Below are 19,571 nucleotides of genomic sequence, written 5' to 3' on the forward strand. Positions count from 1 at the left end.
AACCTCTTATTATTTGAAACTTTTTTGTACACAACCTGTTGCTTTGTAAAACTGTGAATTGTGGTGTGCTTTTATGGTATTTACTTTTACCGAAATAAAGCTAACGAACGAACGATTCTTTTTGCAGGTCACTGGATGTTTGGGTGAAGGGCAGTAAGGTAAACACGTATGAGGGGCTTTACAATTTAATTGCTTGGGAGCACTTGTACAGTTTATGTTTTCCAGAGCTGTGCCAGCACCTCATCGACAGCAAGCTGACTGACCCCAGGAAGCTTGCACAGGAAGCGCCGCTGGGAGAGCACCAGGGTCCAAAAGAGGTATGGGGGAGACCACGCCAAGGGTGGGCAGGGTCCCTCTCAGAAGAAAGGGGGGGTAAGGGCAAACATGGGGAGTGCTATAAAGGGCCCAAAACTGATTCCCAGGGTAAGGATTCCCAACCCCCCAGTGAAAAGAAGCCATGGTTGTCCAAAGGGAAGCCAGTGGCAGGTGGTCCCCCACGTAAGTGCTATGCATGTGACCAGGTGGGTCATGTGAGGGGGGTCCCCAAATGCCCCAAAAGTACACCGGCACCCACTGGTTCACCGTCCCAGGGTTTGGCCAGTGTAGCGCTTGGGGAGGAGTTGGTTTCAGGTGGGTGGGAACCAGCAGAAATGACCCTTGTCTCACTAGGGGACAGTGAGATGGTCCACAGAAACCTAGTGCCTGATAACACTAACAAATACAGGCAATGGGTGACCATCAATGGACAGAGGGTGGAGGCTCTGAGAGACACAGGAGCCAGTGTGACTACAGTGAGGAGTCACCTGGTGTCTGAAGAGCAGATTGATCCCCGGGTACTTCACCAAGTAGTTGCGGTAGACAACTCTGAGCGCCTCTGCAGAGTGGCGCAGGTTCCCTTTGAATGGGGGGGTTGTCTCAGGTTCCTGGAAAGTAGCTGTGAGTCCAACCATGCCTGTTGATTGTTTGCTAGGTAACGACCTGGAGGATTCCCCTTGGAAGGAGGTGGAACACAGGTCTCACTTGGAGATGTTGGGTCTGCCTGGGTGGGTATGCATATCCACCCGGTCTATGGCAGCCAATCAGGGTAGTCAAGAGCCCCTGGAGCCTGAAACAGTGGCCCAGGGGACCGCCAAGAAGAGGAAGTGCAGGGGGTGCGGGAAACCGGCCCCAGAAGTTCCCACGGTCCGGGAGGAGGCAGAGCCTAAGGGTGATTCCCCGGAGACTACAAGGGAACAGGTGGCTGAACTGGGGGAGGTCCCTGAGCTGTCGCAGTGGCAGCAGGAAGGGGGACCCACCAGGGAAGCATTCTGCACAGCGCAGAAGGAGTGCCCTACTCTTGAGGGGCTACGGCAGCAGGCTGCAGCCCAGTCGGCTGGCGAGGCGCCAGGTACTCACCTGATTTATTGGGAGGATGGCCTCCTGTATAGTGAGCCTAAGGTTCCTGAGCCTGGGTCAGCTCGTATGCTGGTGGTACCCCAGTGCTTCAGGGCCTTCCTACTGGGTTTTGCTCATGATGTGCCTTTGGCAGGACATCTAGGGCAGGACAAGACCTATAAGAGGCTTGTCTCCTACTTTTACTGGCCCTTGATGCACAAGCAGTCAGCTGCTTATTGTAGGTCTTGTCAGACTTGTCAGGCAAGTGGCAAGAGTGGGGGGAAATGCAAAGCTCCCCTCCAACCTTTACCTGTAGTCAGTACTCCCTTTGAAAGGGTAGGAATAGACATTGTGGGGCCTCTGGATCCCAAGACGGCCATGGGCAACAGGTTCATACTGGTCTTGGTGGACCATGCCACACGGTACCCAGAAGCCATTCCTCTAAGGACGGTCACTGCCCCCATGGTGGGACGTGCCTTGATGGGAGTTTTTACCCGCATGGGGTTCCCCAAGGAAGTGGTATCTGATAGAGATACAAACTTCATATCCACTGATATGAAGTCTCTGTGGAAGGTGTGTGGGGTAACCTACAAGTTCACCACCCCTTACCCCCCCAAAGTAATGGTCTGGTTGAGAGATTCAACTGCACCTTGAAAGGCATGATTCAGGGCCTGTCAGAGCCCTTGAGGCATAAGTGGGACATCCTCTTGCCATGCCTTCTGTTCGCTTACAGGGAGGTGCCTCAAAAGGGACTTGGCTTTAGCCCCATTGAGCTCATCTATGGCCACCCTGTGAGGGGACCGCTCAGTCTGGTGAAGGAGGCTTTGGAGAAAGCTCCTAGTAAACCACCCCAGGATGTATTTAGCTACATTCTGGCACTAAGAAACCAGGCTGCTCGCTTCAGGAGTCTCGCTCAGGAGAACCTTGAAGAAAGCCAGGAGGATATGAAACGGTGGTACGACCAGAATGCCACTCTGGTTGAGTTTCAGCCTGGACAAAAAGTGTGTGTCATGGCACCAGTGGAGCCTAGGGCTCTCCAAGATAAGTGGACTGGGCCTTTTGAGGTGGTGGAAAGAAAGAGAGAGGTCACCTATCTGGTAGACTTGCAATCCCCCAGGAACCCTTTGAGGGTCCTCCATGTCAACCGCCTCAAACCACACTTTGAGCGAACTGAGCTATCCATGCTCCTAGCGACAGATGACGGGGTGGAGGAAGAGAGTGAGCCTCTTCCTGACCTCCTGTCTGCAGGAGAGAAAGATGGGTCTGTGGAGGGAGTGATCCTCTCCCCCTCCCTGACTGAGGAACAACAGAGGGACTGTTGCCACATGCTGGGACAGTTCGCCTCGCTGTTTTCCCTGATCCCAGGAGTCACACACCTGTGCACACATGATGTGGACACTGGGGACAGTACACCTGTTAAACATAAGGTTTACAGGGTGACTGACAGGGTCAGGGCTTGCATTAAGGAGGAAGTCTCCAAAATGTTAACCCTAGGGGTAATTGAGCACTGCAGCAGTCCTTGTGCCAGCCCAGTGGTATTGGTCCCAAAGGCTGCTGCTCCTGGTGCCACTCCAGAGCTTAGGTTCTGTGTGGACTACCGGGGTCTCAATGCGGTCAGCAAGACTGACGCACACCCCATCCCCCGAGCTGATGAGCTCATTGATCGGTTAGGAGCTGCCAAGTACCTCAGTACGTTTGATTTAACATCTGGGTACTGGCAGATTGCCTTAACTGAGGGGGCAAAGGAGAGGTCAGCATTCTCTACCCCAGATGGGCACTTCCACTTCAATGTGATGCCCTTTGGGATGAAGAATGCCCCTGCCACCTTTCAGAGGTTGGTCAACCAGGTGTTGGCAGGACTGGATGAGTTCAGTGCCGCCTACCTGGATGACATTGCTATGTTTAGTTCCACATGGGAGGAACACCTGCAACACCTCTGGAGAGTGTTAGAGGCCCTGCAGAAAGCAGGCCTCACTATTAAGGCGAGCAAGTGCCAAATAGGGCAGGGTTCTGTCGTGTAGTTAGGACATCAGGTGGGGAGTGGCCAGGTGGCACCCCTACAGCCTAAGATTGACACAATTCTGGCATGGGAGCCTCCCAAGACCCAGACTGAAGTGAGAGCCTTTTTAGGTCTCACATGATATTATCGGAGGTTTGTTAAGGGATATGGTACCATTGTTACCCCTTTAACTGAGTTGACTTCTAAGAAGCAACCCAAGAAAGTGATCTGGACAGAGGCTTGCCAGAACTCTTTTGATGTCCTGAAGGCTGCCATGTGTACAGCACCTGTGCTGCAGGCACCTGACTACTCCAAGGAGTTTGTTGTGCAAACAGACGCTTTAGAGCATGGTATTGGAGCAGTACTCTCACAGCTTAATGAAGAGGGCCTAGATCAACCCGTAGCCTTCATTAGCAGGAGGTTACTACCCAGGGAACATGGGTGGAGTGCCATAGAACGCAAAGCGTTTGCTGTGGTCTGGGCACTGAAGAAGCTAAGACCCTACTTGTTTGGGACTCACTTCCGAGTTCAGACCGACCACAGGCCCCTCAGATGGTTAATGCAGATGAGGGGTGAGAATCCAAAACTGTTGAGGTGGTCCATTTCCCTACAGGGGATGGACTTTACGGTGGAACATCGTCCTGGTACAGAGCACGCCAATGCTGATGGTCTGTCCAGGTTCTTCCGCCTTAGTGATGAGAACTCCCATGAGGTTGGGTAGTTGCTCCCCACTTTTAGCTGGGGGGGACACGTGTTAGACTTTTCATCCTTGGCGTGGTCTCCCTTAACTTTTTGCTTCTGTTCCCCAGGTTGTTGATGTGTGCTGGACTCTGATTTTACTGTTTTTGTTACTCTGGGCACGTTACCACTGCTACCCAGTGCTAAAGTGCAAGTGCTCCTGTTTAAAATGTGTACGTAATTGGTTCTCCATGATTGGCATATTTGTTTTACTGTTAAGTCCCTAGTAAAGTGCACTAGAGGTGCCCAGGGCCTGTAAATCAAATGTTACTAGTGGGCCTGCAGCACTGGTTGTGCCACCCACACAAGTAACCCTGTAATCATGTCTAAGACCTGCCACTGCAGTGTCTGTAAGTGTATTTTTACACTGTAAATTCGACTTGGCAAGTGTACCCACTTTCCAGGCCTAAACCTTCCCTTTTCTTACATGTAAGGCACCCCTAAGGTAGGCCCTAGATAGCCCCAAGGGCAGGGTGAAGAGGGTGCAGTGTATGGATAAGGTAGGACATATAGGCCCTCATTCCAACCGAGGCGGGAACCGCCATATGGCCGCTCCACGGTCGGAAGACCGCTGGGGCCATTCCGACCTTCCCGCTGGGCCGGCGGGCGCTAACATTGTTAGCGCCCGCCAGGAAGGCTGCCTGCAACACAGAAGCAGGCTCCGAATGGAGCCGGCGGTGTTGCAGGTGTGCGACGGGTGCAGTTGCACCCGTCGCGCTTTTCACTGTCTGCTAAGCAGACAGTGAAAAGCTTCATGGGGCCCTGTTAGGAGGCCCCTGCACTGCCCATGCCAGTGGCATGGGCAGTGCAGGGGCCCCCAGGGGCCCCAGGACACCCATTCCCGCCAGCCTGTTCCTGGTGGTAAAAACCACCAGGAACAGGCTGGCGGGAAGGGGGTCAGAATCCCCATGCCGGCGCTTCTTGCAGCACCACCATGGCGGATTGGGACAACCAGGGTTAATCCGGCGGGAAACCGTCGGACCCGGTTTTCTGACCGCGGCTTTACCGCCACGGTCAGAATGGCCCAGGAAGCACCGCCAGCCTGTTGGCGGTGCTTTCCGTCGTTCGCGGCCCTGGCGGTTTTTACCGCCAGGGTCGGAATGACCCCCATAGTAATGTGGTTTATATGTCCTGACAGTGAAATACTGCCAACTTCGTTTTTCACTGTTGCAAGGCCTGTCTCTCTCATAGGATAACATGGGGGCTACCTTTAAATATGATTAAAGTGTAGATTCCCCTAGAGAGTAAATGGACATATGGAGTAAGGGGTCCCTGAACTCACAATTTAAAAATACATCTTTTGATAAAGTTGATTTTGAGATTGTGCGTTTGAAAATGCCACTTTTAGAAATTGGGCATTTTCTTGCTTAAACCATTCTGTAACTCTGCTGTGTTTGTGGATTCCCTGTCTGGGTCAGTTAGACAGTTGGGTTGTTTTTCACCTCACACCAGACAGTGACACAAAGGGAGCTGGGGTGTAACCTGCATTTCCTGATTAGCCATCTCTGCTAGGAGGGAGGGGTGGAGTGGTCACTCTCATCTGAAAGGACTGTGCCTGCCTCTGACAATGCCGGCTCCAACCCCCTGGTGTGTGTCTGAGGCCTTGCCTGGGAAAGGCAGGATTTCACAAGTAGGTGTGAGTCCCCTTTGAAGAAAGGTGACTTCAAAGACTAAAATGGGTATAAGAAGGGCTCCCAAATCTACAGACTTTAGAAACACTTCTGGAACCAAGAGGAACCTCTGCCTGGAGAAGAGCTGATAGCTGAGGAAGAAGTGCTGCCCTGTCTGTGACTGTGCTTTGTGGAGCTTTCCTGCAGTGCTGCTTCTGCCAGAGTAAGAGGGCGAAGACTGGACTTTGTGTGCCTTCCATCTTGTGAAGAAATCTCCAAGGGCTTGAGTTAGAGCTTGCCTCCTGTTGTTTGAAGTCTCAGGGACAGCAAAGACTTCTCTCTGCCAGCACCTGGAGTCTCTGGAGAGACTCCTGCCCCGACAAGTGGTGCCCTATCCAGTCCCTGGGCCCTTGAAAGGAAAGCTGGTGGAATCCAAGGAAATCGACTTTGGACCGACGCCGCTGCTGGATCCGGTAACGCCGTCTGCACCTGACGCCGTGACCTTCGCTGGAACGCGACGCTCTTCGCAGGCCCTACGCCGCAGCAGCCCCGCTAAAGTCTGCGACTTCGTGGAAGTCGCCGCACCACGTCGTGACCGACGCCGCTCGAAGTGCACGGATTCAACGTTTCGCACAGACGCCGCGATTCCCGACTTCGCGCATCGGCTTGTTTTCACTCTTCACCAAAGGTACTGTACTTGGGGGTCTACACGACTCCGTGTCCGGCGGCGCTGGTGTCGGCTTGTTGGGAACGACTCCGTCACGACGCCGTGTTAACATCTCATCGAAGCATTTTTGTTACTAAGCGCTATTTTTGAGTTTAATCTTTACAAATTCATAACTTGACTTGTGTATATCGGATTTTTGTCATTTTGGTCTTGTTTTGTTTAGATACATATTTCCTATTTTTCTAAACCGGTGTTGTGTCATTTTGTAGTGTTTTCATGAAGTTACTGTCTGTTTTGGTACAAATACTTTACACCTAGCGCTCTGAAGTTAAGCCTACTGCTCTGCCAAGCTATCAAGGGGGTAAGCAGGGGTTAGCTGAGGGTGATTCTCTTTTACCCTGACTAGAGTGAGGGTCCTTGATTGAACAGGGGGTAACCTGACTGTCAACCAAAGACCCCATTGCTAACAGGAATGAACAACATAAAAGGAAGCACTCACCTTCTGGAACACAAGCACGTCCGTAGGCTCCATGGCACACGACTGCAAGTCCTTTCAATGCTCCTGCTGGCCATTGACATCCAGGACCAGCGATGCTGGCGTAGACACCAGCCTTAAGTACCCCAGCCTAGCACACACTGGAGGGAAGGACATTAGTACACACACACACACACACACGCACAGTCACCATACATACATGCACAAGGAAAGCCAGGACAAGCTAAGTAGCATCAACACCAACTGTGCCATTGTAGATATATCTATAATTTGAAATCTTAATAAAAACAACTATTCACAAAATATCACAAGGGCCAGTGCATATGTGTCCAAATGGCCCAGGCACACTGTGCATATGAGTAGTGCCCAACTTGACTCCGGACTGCAATGTGCAGACCTCCACAGGGCAGGGGCATCAATGGGGCATGCAGGCACCGCAGGGATGTGGGGTGGGGGTAATCAGGGTTTGTATGGGGGCTCCCTTCTCTTGTCTGTAGGCTTCCACTCCTTACTGTTTATGCTTTCGGGGAACACATTAGCCTTTCCCCTCTTTCCTGCCTTCTTTGGTGGGACGGTGGAGGAGGCTACGACAGCAGGGGACCCAGATGGAGTGGTCACAGGCCTGGAGGTGTGAGGTACAGGTCTGTTTGTTGTGGCAGCACTGCAGACTGCAGGGGTCTGGGAAGGGTAGTGGGGAGTTTGGGGGGAACACGGGCTGGTCCATGGGACAGGAATAGGGAAAACTCATGAAGGAATTTTTTGGGGGGGAAGTGGGTAGGTCTTGGGTAAGGCCTTTTGGAGTGGAGGGAGAGGGGATGGTTGATAGATGTGTATGTGGATGTGGTTTGGGTGCTGGTATGTGGTGGATGATATGTGTGTGCTGGGTGTGTGTTGGGTGGAGGAGTGTGAGCGTATAGGTGTACTGGGAGGAGAAGGAGAGGAGACACAGGGAGATGGAAGCGGGGATGTGTGAGTGAATATTGTGGTGGTGTGTGCAGGTAGGGTGGATGTGCTGCATGTGGTTGTTTTGACTGTTGTGCGTGCAGATATGGTGTATGGGGTGTATGTATGGGGTCTGCTGTTGTGGTGATGGTGACAGTGATGGCACATGTGGCTGGATCTGGGACTGATCATTTGGCGTCTGCTGGTGTGAATGGCGATGTGACTGTGAGGGGGAGGTGGTGGGGGAGTCAGTCTAGGGAGTGGATGTTGTTGTGTGTGCATCTGACTGTTTGGTGTGTGCATGGAGGTGGTGGCATTTGTGGTGCATGTGAGTATCCTTGCACTCTGGGTCAGTTGGAGGGGATGCATGTGCTGGTATGAAAGTGTGCTTTGGATGGGAAATGGAAGAGGGATGGGGGTTGGGAACAGGTAGTTGGAGGAGGACGGAAGAAGAAGGAACACTGGCTGCCGTCAATGAGGAGGCAAGAGCCTGAAACGATCTCTGAAGGGCAGACAGGGCACCGTGAATGCCTTCCAGGAACGCATTTGACTGTTACATCTGGGATGCTAGTCCCTGGATGGCAACAGAGATGCCCAACAGAGATGGACCTCAGGAGGTCAATTGCCTCCTCATTGAGGGCAGCAGGGCTGACTGAGGCAGGGGCAGAGGTACCTTCGACAAAGGAGATGCCCACCCTCCTGGGTGAGCGGGCACAGGCAACTGGGTGGGGAGCTTCAGGGAGGGCAGTGCTGGTAAGGGGGTTGGTGGACAAGGATGGTGCAGGCATAGGGCCTGAATGTTTCACCACCACCAGGGAGTCACCATCGGAGGAAGAATCTGATGATGGTGTAGTTGATCCTGTCTCCCCCGTGGTGCTCCCCTCATCCTCTGTCCCACCAGTCCCCTCAGTTCCACTGGTATCAGCCTCATGGGTCCCATGGGATGCAGCTTCCCAACTTGCCGGTGCCCCTTCACCTTCGCCAGATGATGCTGATGCACACAAAGACAGAGGAGAGGGAGGGAGGTTGGGACAGTGAGAGACAGGGTTGGAGAGAGAGAGAGACAGGGAGCAATTGGTCAATGGCAGCACAACAGCCACACACAAGTCATTACAACATACTCTAATGCCATGTCATTACATGCCATGCCCTCACTCACACATGCCACTCCAATAACAGACCATGCGTGACACCAGAGTCATACAAATGTGTTCCATTTATGCTGAAACACATTCAATCCTGTACAGGATGAAAGCCATACCCTTAACACATGGCTGAACCAGCCTATTGAGTCATGGCTCTTTACGATCACAGGACCCGAACTAAATACCCTATTGGCGTTTGGAGGCATACTTGCACAGCCACAGAACCCATGCACATATAGCTGTGGGATGTGAAACCTCAGATTTTGCAGACTAAACATACACCACATGCCAGCATGCAGCAGATAGGCATATGACCCCAGCCACACTGTTTGGATAGTTGGGAGTACAATGTGTGTGAACTCCAGAAGCAGGGACCCTGTCCATATCAAATACCCTGCTCATCTACTACACAGCTGCCATGTCATCAATACTACTTAGCAGTTAAGTTTATCTCATCTCACATCCTGCACGGCATTTGAACACATGTATGTTGCACATCTGGCCTCTATGTATCCCACGCCTACTCTGACAGTAGCTACCTAGTACACATTCCACAGCCTTCACACACTGCACAGGCTGCACCTATCACTCACCACATAACCTAAGTACGAATGTGTAGTCACCCCTTTGTGGCTGCTGTGCTGCCCTCAAGCACCCATCCACCTCAGGGTACGCCAACCCTAAAATGCAGGACATAAGGAGGGTCAGGGTCCATCGGGCACCCCTCCCTCATTGGGAAGACGTCCCCAGCTGGGCCTCACTGGTCTTCCTGGCCCGGCGTCTCAGGTCCATCCACTGCTTCCTGCAGTGATTGCTCCGGCGGGCGTGGACCCCCAGGGTCTGCAATTGCTTGGCGTTGGCACGCCAAATCCCCTTCTTTTGGTGGGCGCTCACCTACATGGATGACACAGAGAAAAGGAGACAGTCATGTAGCTTGGCATCTTAGGGATTGCATTAGACACAACACATCTCATGAACATATGCACATTTCAACATTCCACTTGTCCTCACAGCTCTGTGCCAGGTCATTCCACAAGTCACTCATCCTCGTCCCAAGGCCCCGTCCACATTCGTACCACTCACAGACAGTACAATCACAGTGGCCTCACCTGCTGCCCTGGTGCCCCATACAACTGGGCATACAGGGATAGGACCCCCTTCACAAGCTTCTCTAATTCTTCCTGTGAGAAGGCTGGGGCCCAATCCCCTGCAGCAAGTGGCATCTTGGCCTCCAGAGTCAGAACACAACAGCACACTCGGTGGAGGTCTTCTCAGCGTCCGTACCAGGAGTCAAGTGAACATGAGCACATGAAATGGTGGTCACGGCCACCACGGACATCACCGTCACTGCCGGCAGAGATCACCATTGGCTCATGTCTCCCATAGGCAACCATGTTAACCAATGAGGAGTTACACGGCGGTTGCGACCACGTACTGCCATGACGTCTTATGCCAGTTGGATTCACTGCCATTTTATATCTACAATGTATATAGAGGGGGTTTATGAGATGCGTCATGGATGTTTTACAGTGACCTGTGCCCAGCTCCACTGCGTGTACATGGTCCTTTATGCACATAATGATTGCTACTCCCTCCTATTCCGAGGTACGGTGGAAGAATGATGGTGAGGAATGCTCCTATCTACAGGCCCCGGTCGATCTTGCCACCCTTGAAAAGCAGCACGTCATCCAGTGCTATCATCTGAACCGTCAGACCATCATGCAGCTTGAGAGGCTGTTGGAGTCGGATCTGCAGCCTGGTATTCGTCATCCCAATGCCATCACACCCACAGAACAGGTCTTGGCAGTCCCCTACTTCATTGCCTCAAGGTTCTTCCAAATTACAGTGGGCTGGACTGCCAGATTGTCCCATCCCATGTTCAGCCACTTCTTGAAGAACGTCCTATATGCCCTACTCAAACATATAGGCAGCTATATCAGGTTCCCCCAACATGACCATCTTCCCACTGTGAAAGCAGCCTTCTACGCTGTAACACATGTGCCACATGTGATTGGGGCTATTGATGGGACCCACATTGCCCTGGTGCCACCCAGGAGAGTGAACAGGTGTTTAGGACCTGTAAAAACTACTACTCAACCAATGTGCAGGTGGTATGTCTCACAGACCTCTACATCACACAAGTGACTGACCGGTTCCCAGGTTCAGTGCATGATGCTTACCTTCTGCAGAACAGCAGCATTGCACACATGATGGCACCACTGCAAAGGGATCCTGCCTGGCTCATCAGTATGCATTACGTCATATGTGTGCCTCTGAATTCTGAACACTCTACACCACCTGCCCGATGTACCTACAGTTTTCAATATGCCTATTACCTCTGTGCACACAAGTGACTCTGGTTATCCCAACCTGCCAATGCCTCTGAAACATCTCAGACATCTGACTACGGCAGCTGAAAAACATTTCAATGAGGCCCATGGTAGGACTTGGCAGGCCATCGAACGCACCTTTGTAGTGGTGAAAGCCAGATTCCTGTGCCTGCACCTTACTGGAGGAGCTCTACTGCACACCAGGAAACGCGTGCCAGATCATTGTGGCGTGCTGCATGTTACACAATTTGGCTCTCAGACGTCACATCCCATTACTGGATACTGAGGAGGGTGCAGCTGTTCCAGTGGCTGATGAAGGGGACATAGGGAGTGATGAGGAGGAGGATGACGAGGATGCAGCTGATTCCAGAGCAGAGCTGATACAACAATACTTCCACTGATATACAGGTATGTGTATAAACCATGCTATGTAACAAGTAGCAATGTCTGCTGTGTGCCACCAGGGTTGTGTGTTCAACATGGGTTTTGGGTGAACCCATAACTTTAGATGTCATGCTGTTATCTGTATTTCAGAACTTGTAAATGATTGCTCCCCTTTCTGCCACTGTAACAACATTGGTAGGACAATGGTCTGCCTGCTACACATGTCATGGCTGTCTATATTGTAATTGTGGTAGATAAATACGTAGGCAGTAACCATGCTCAAAGGTGTTTATTTTTATGTGACAAGTGCAAGGGCTGATGAGTGGGGTCATGGGAAGTGGGATCATCAGAAAACTTAGCCCACCTATGTGGAGTCGATGTCCAGTATGATGGCCATGTGAAAACGGAGTTATGACAGCAGACTCTCAACAGGGTGTTGTTGTGACACACAAGGAGGTATGTTCTGAAGTGGCTCACTTCCTGCCAGTGGTCTTGGTCTTAGCATCAGTGGAGGCTGGATGTCTGGTTTGACGTCCTCACTTTTGTGGGGGCTCCTCAGGTACAAAGGAAGGGGTGCTGGTGCCCTGCTTGTCCTGTGGCAGGGTCTCCATTGGCTGCGGCTGATGTGGAGGGCTCAGATGTGATCTGGCTACTGGAAAGAGCCTGCTGGTGGGAGGTAGACTGATGGAGGATGGTGGTTAGTTCCGGCAGCACCCGTGCTATGGAGGCCATGGTAGCATTGTTGGTCTGCCACTGCTGCATGGCCTCCTTATGGTTCTCCCTCTGAAGCCTCTGGGTCTCCTCCAGGGTAGCGAGGATCTGGGCCATGGTGTCCTGGGTTTGGTGGTATGCACCCAGAACTTGGAGAGGGGCTACTGGCCACTTGTATGTTGTTGATGCCCCCTACCTTTGACCACAGATCCCCTCCCACTACCCCAGGCTCCCTGTGCCTGTGCCCCTGGCACAGTGTGCCCACTCCCAGTAGCGCCAGATCCTTCATTGTGTGGGGCAGGTGCCCTTGACTCAGGCCCTTGTACTGTGGGGCACACCTCTAATTGAGTGGTCACTGAGGCACAGGTTTGGGGAGGAGGGGCTAGCTGTGGTCTTGTAGCCACACGGGAGAGTGAGTCTGGGGTGTCCAGGCTGGGGGTGGACTGGCCAGTCGCCCCAGATGACCCAGGCAATTCGTTGTCCTCCAGACATCCACTGGGGCCTTCATTCTGGGGAGGGCTGTCTGACCCTTCCATCCTCTGCTGGGTGGCAGGATTAGATGTGAATGGAAAGGGTGAGAGTTAGTAAGTGGATATGTCGTTGTAGTGTCATGGTGTGCTGCTTGCATTGGATGGATTTGTTTCCCAGGAATGGCAATGACATTTGCAGCAATGCAGATACTGCATGGTGAATGGGCTTTGGGCCATGCATTATATATCATATGTAGTCCTGGGTTTGCTGTTTGACATTGCTGTAATTGCCATAGGTAGTGAGGTGGTGTTGGCTAGCAGTCTAGGTGGGCTGTGGGATGATTGTCCATGCAGGTGCTCCACTGTGAGGAGTGAGAGTGACTTGGATCTGGTGTGCAAAGTGATGGATTGTGGGAGTCGTAGATGAGGAGATTGAGAAGCTTTAGCGTGCATTGTGCGGGGTGGATGTGTAGATGGTGGGAGCGGGTGGTGTGGCATGCAGAGTAGGAAGGTGGGGTGATAGTGAGGGGGTGCATTCTTGTGATTTGTGATAGAATGGGGAGTGGTGGGTGCTAGGGAGGCATGCAGGACTGGAGTGGATAGTGCTCGGGGGGTGTTGCTTCCTTACCAGAGTCAATCCTTCAGATGATTCCAGTCAGGCCCTCAGGATGCATGATGTCCAAGACCCTCTCCTCCCAGGATGTCAAGTCAAGGAGGAGATGGGGGTCCACCGCCAGTCTTGTTGAGGGCAATGTTGTGCTTGGATGCCATGGAACAGACCTTCCCACCGAGGTCATTCCACCTCTTTCTGATGTCCTACCTTGTGCATGGGTAGCTGCTGACTGCATTCACCCTGTCGATGATCCTCTGCCAAAGCTCAGTTTTCCTGGCCATAGATGTTTGCTGGACTTGTGCTCCCTTCAGTTGTGCCTTGACTCTGACGATCTCATCCACCATGACCCGCAGCTCACTGTAAAGCGGGGTGCTTGTGGCATGACATGTTGTGTGGGTGCATACTATGCGGGTGAGGTGCAGTGCAGGCAGTTGATTGTTGTGGGGTGGTGTGCAACATTTAAAATAAATGCTCAATGTGCAGTGGTTAATGGATCATGTATCTCTGCGTCGTGGTAGTATGAGCAAGGGTTTGAGGGGGTGTGTATTATGGTGTGGTGAACAGGTGTGTATGGTGTGTGTATGTGTTTCAGGTGTGGGGTATTCGACCTTGAGGAAATTCGATTTTTAATACGATCGTATCGACCCGCCATTTTGTGGCCCGCCGCCATTTTATGTTGCCTTCACTCAGGCAGCACAACGAACGAAGTCCATTCTGCCTTTTCTGCTTATTCTGCAACATGGTGTTCAAAACAGTCTTCTGCCTCTATCTTTACAAGGCTGGTATTAAGGTCTGACCGAGTACACTAATCCCTGTCTGGTTTTCTAATCCTTGTTTCAACTATCTGTAGGCTCACACTATTCTCCGCCGATCTTATCTTATCGTCTGGCCTTCGCTGTCCTTTGCTAGTATTCTCTCATTTCACAACTGTCTTCCAAACGCACACAAACTTATCGCACCACATGCAACTTCGTTGTGGATCGGTTAATGAATTAGTTCAAGGGAGGGGTGACAAACACAGCTGGAGGGGAGGCAACCTTAAGTCACTTGATACTTTGTTCTGTCTTGTTTTCCGACATTTCTATTGACTCTGTTCTATCTTTACATCATTCTTACTGGCTCCTTTCTATGTGTTCTGGGAGTGTATGTAGTTAATAAATGTTTTTATACGGTATATAAGATTGTGCGCCACAAAGTAAAGTGGCAGTCTCCTGAGAACATACCTTGTGTACTTCTTGGACAACTGTACTAGCTGCAGCTAATAAAATCCGATCTTTTACGCCTGACAGAGTGTCCCGTGTCTCTGTTAGTTGAGGCAGGTGAATCCAAGGAGATTTTAGGCGTACCCTGCGCCGCCAGGCCCAAAAGGTTCTGGTTCTTCAACTGGCGCCCAACGTGGGGCGGCTTCAGCGGTACCGGTTCTGCCTGAAGGTCGTGAGGAACCCCGCAAGAAAATTCTGGAGGAATCGCGAGCCACGTCAAGCGACCCCTGTATGTCGAAGTGGTCCGAAGGTCTTTTTCAGCGCAGTTACTCCTTCCTGACGGCTACTGACGACTGCTGCCCTGACTGCCGCCCTGCCTTGGCCCTTTCTTTGATGATGTATGGTAAAGCGAGACGATAGACGGGCCTCTGTTGGTGTAAGAAGACATCCTTAGTTAAGTATTTGGTGGGTCGCGCCCACAAATTTTGGTCTTTGTTTTGTCCTTAGGTTCTTAGATTTGGCCATTGCAGTGGCCAAAGCCGAGGGGTAAGTGCATTTGTGCTGTGTAAACTGAAAGTTTTACCCCCTTGATGTTTGTGAACAGCCAGTAAAAATCGTGAGATGTCTGGTCTGACTAAGTTTGGAAAACTTTGTTGCTTTGGTTGTAATAGGGACTCCCAGCTTGAGGACTCCTGTCCGATTCCTTCGGTTGGAACTCCCACATATGAGCTCTATTCTAAACATGGTGTTGGTCCTATTGCCTTTAATAAGACATGGACCCGATATACAAAGAAAGATGGTGTTTTAAAATGGCCAGAAAATTGTAGTTTCGAAACTGATGTGCTAGATAATTTAGAAGCAACGTTATTTAAAAGAAAAGCCCATCCGGCAATGTTTGACTCTTTTCGCCTTTGGCGTAAGGAAGCCAAACAGAGAGAAATTAAACAAGCGAAACGAGATAGGAAAACACAGGGAATGACAATTATACAGGCTGCTCAGCAATTCAAAGATGATGAAATAGATAATGCAATGGAAATTTCAGACAGACAGCATCGAATGGCAATAGATAAATGCTATCCGACGTTGCCTATCTCTTCCCTTGATAAGAGAAAAGATTTTGAGGAAGATTCCTTAATGTCCCACTTATTGAAATTGCCTCCGCCCTATGTACAAGGTGCTAATGCACCCCCGATGTTACAGCCTGTTCAGCCGCCAGTTGTGCTTCCGCCTGCTCCAGCTTTTCCACATTTGCCTCCTCAAGTATTGCCTATGCCAGCTTTGCCTTTAACTCCTTTGCCTTCTGCTCCTTTGGCAATTCCTAATGCTCCTTTAGTTAATTCACCTAATACCTTGTCCCCTATCCTTATGTCAAATTCTCCATCTACGCGTAAGCGATTTACCGATACTGTCTCTGGTCTCTTATCACCTTTCTTTGAAGCTTTAAATGTGTCTCCAGCTTTTTCTCGAAGACAGTCTCGTAGTCAATTCCCAGACTCCGAAGAGCGAGAAAAATTGGACTCACTTGCTTGTAGATGGATCAAGAAGGGTCCTCAATATAGTACGTCTGATATTATGTCCACCTTTCTGCAATGGAATGCACCTACGCAGAGATATGTTTTTAAAGTAATGTGCGATACTCTCGCTAAAGAATGGGAGGATATGAATTTGGGTTCGGTCCCACAGGATCTGTTAGATGTTCAGGCTGACTTTGACAAAGGACTTATTGTGGGTCCTAAGGTTGAAAACGCTGTCAGAACACTTATTTCTTTCAGATCCCTATTGTTCTCACAGACTTTTCCTGATTCTGATCCTTCAGTTAGGACAGCACTGAAAAACTATCCCATGAGAGAGGTTTCTCCAATATGGAAGGAAGAAGTTGCAGCAGCAGGTGCTAATCCAGCTATTCCTGCGCATTTTCAGCGCATATGGATACATGTCCCCTGGAAAAGGTCTGAAGTTTTAGCACTTAAACAGTCACTACCAGATTCACGCAAAAATCCTGCTGGTTACTATAAAGAGTTGTCGCAAACAGTTGATGCATGTACTATGAATCTAGCAGATATTGACATGCTGATGGGAAATGTAGTTCCACAGACAATATGGGCTAAAATTCGTAGAGAGGATCACGCTCAAGAATTAGGCGGCGATTGGAACGCTATTATTGCCGCAGATAGAGGTCAAGTAAGTGGTGCAAAGCCCGACGCTTTGATCTCAGAACTCCCTGGTAGGATTATTACATTAATGAAAACAATGATGCCTGCTTTGAGAGTTAATTGGGATAAGCTAGCAGCATGTAAACAAAAGAAAGATGAAAGTGTTTCCGATTTCTTTACCCGATTTGAGGAGACATTCATTGATCACAGTGGTCAAGATATGGCTACAGAAGGGGGACAGCGATTATTTGTGGATAAGTTCGTATATAACTTGCTTCCTGAACTATCACACAAGCTAAAAGACTCCGAGAGTTCATGGGCAGTTTCTTCTTCCGCCCAGATATTGGCTACTGCACAATATTATGAAAATAGAGACAAAGAAGAAAGGGAAAAACAAGAGAAAAAGACGAAAGAATTAAAAACTAAAGTTCTCTTGCAACAGGCTTATCCTCCTCGTTATGTTCAGCCTCAGTTTCAACAGCCTCCGCAGTTTCAGAGGTTGTATCAAAAGCCTGAACCATTCATTCCAAGACCTTTGCTAGGTCCCAATCAATGTGCTTATTGTAGGGAGGAAGGTCATTTTAAGAACAGTTGTCCGGCATTGTTGCAGCGTAATGGAACAACATCTGCTTCACGAGGTCGTGGTGGTTCTCAGTCAGCAAATAGAGGTAGAGGTCGAGGTGTGTTAACCCAAGGGCAGCGTTCTTTTGTTCCTCCAAATTCCGGAAATTACTTTGACCAGCAAAATGTTAGGTCTACACAGTATTACAGTGAGGATCAGTATATTGAAGGAGGGAATGAAAGTCTTCATTTTGAATAGGACAGCCATGGACAAAGTAAGGGGGTTACGTCAATTCCAGTGGATCAGAATGGACCTTATGTTAATGTCACTACAATGGGTGTTTCAGAGCCATTTCTTTTAGATACTGGTGCCATGAGAAGCTCTATCATTCATTCTAAACTCCCTGGCGCACCTTTGTCTGGCTTAACGAATGTATCTGTAGGATTTTCTGGCGCCCCTGTTCGCAATCCAGTTTCTTGCCCTTTACCTGTTTCAATAGGCCCTTATGATTTAGAAGCTCTGCTTCTTCTGACGAATGGTTGTGGTGAAAATCTGTTGGGTTTAGATCTATTAAAAAGAATGCATGCTACGATATATTGTTCACCCTCTGGTGTATACCTCACTCTAGGACAGAAAATGACTAGTCCAATGTACTTATCAAAAGATCGATTTCCACCTGAATTGCTTTCTCTTCCCGAAACGCTTTGGGCTACGGGTCCGAATGACGTTGGTTGTCTTGAGATCCCACCTTATGTTGTTACTCTTAAGCCCAATGCTGAAATGCCACGTATTCCGCAATACAGAATCTCTACTGAAGGTGAGAAAGCACTTCTGGAAATTGTCCATGATTTGATTCAGAAGGGTGTGGTTGAGGAAACGAGAGGAAATACATGTAACAGTCCTGTTCTTCCGGTTCTTAAACGCACTGATCCTTCTCAGCCTCCTGTTTATCGTTTTGTAATTGATCTTCGGGAGGTAAACAAGATTGTCGTACCGCAGTTTCCTGTAGTCCCAGATATCACTGCTCTGTTGACGATGATACCTTCTACAGCGACTTGGTTTTCAGTTATCGATTTAAAGAATGCTTTCTTTAGTATTCCCATCGCCGAAGAGAGTAGAGATATTTTTGGTTTTTCCCTCGGAGGCCGAAGCTTCCGGTTTAAACGCGCACCTCAAGGTTATTGTGAAAGTCCCTCTGTTTACAGTCAAGCTCTAAAATGTCATCTTGATGCTTTTTCCTTACCGTCCGGTGCCGCTCTCATTCAGTACATGGATGACTTATTAGTTGCCGCTGATTCAGAGGAGATTTGCAAAAACGTGACCGTTGCACTGTTGCGTCATTTGTTTGATCTGAATCACAAGGTTTCTCCTTCTAAATTACAATATGTCTGCCGCGAGGTGACTTATTTGGGTCATCTCTTGTCAAAGGAGGGACGACGATTGACCCCCGAACGAATTCAGGCAATTGCACAAATGTCAGTGCCATCCACACAAAGAGAGGTACGTGCCTTTTTGGGCATTACTTCTTATTGTAGACAGTGGATTCCGAGTTTCTCTTTATTGGCTAAACCGCTGTTGGCGCTAACTTTAAAAGATACGCCTCAGCCTCTTCCGTGGACTGACGAGTGTCAGAAGAGTTTTACTGATTTGCGTATTGCTTTGTGTTCTGCTCCTGTATTGGGTACTCCTGATTACAGTAAGCCCTTTACGCTCTATGTCCACGAAAGAGAGGGTTGTGCATTGTCAGTCTTAACGCAGCGTTTTGGAGATCAACAGCGACCATGCGCATATTTCTCAGCTACGTTAGATCCAGTAGCTAAAGCATTGCCTAGTTGTCTTAAGGCGACAGCGGCAGCAGCAATTTCTATTCGACAGTCTGCTGGAGTAGTGCTAGATAATACTCTCATTGTTATGGTGCCACATGCAGTGGATATTTTACTAAATAAGACAAAAACGCAGCATCTTACGAGTGCTCGGTTGTCCGGATATGAGCTGACGCTTTTGGCTAGTCACATACACATCAAACGATGTAATACCCTGAATCCAGCTACTTTGTTGCCTCTTCCAGAAGAGAGAGATGTCTCTGAACAGCATGATTGTTTTCTCTGTACTGAAGAAGAGACTAAGGGTAGAATTGACCTAAAAGACACGCCATTAGTGAATCCAGATGGAACA

The sequence above is a fragment of the Pleurodeles waltl genome, chromosome 12 (assembly GCF_031143425.1).
Source record: "Pleurodeles waltl isolate 20211129_DDA chromosome 12, aPleWal1.hap1.20221129, whole genome shotgun sequence".
Taxonomy (NCBI): Eukaryota; Metazoa; Chordata; class Amphibia; order Caudata; family Salamandridae; genus Pleurodeles; species Pleurodeles waltl.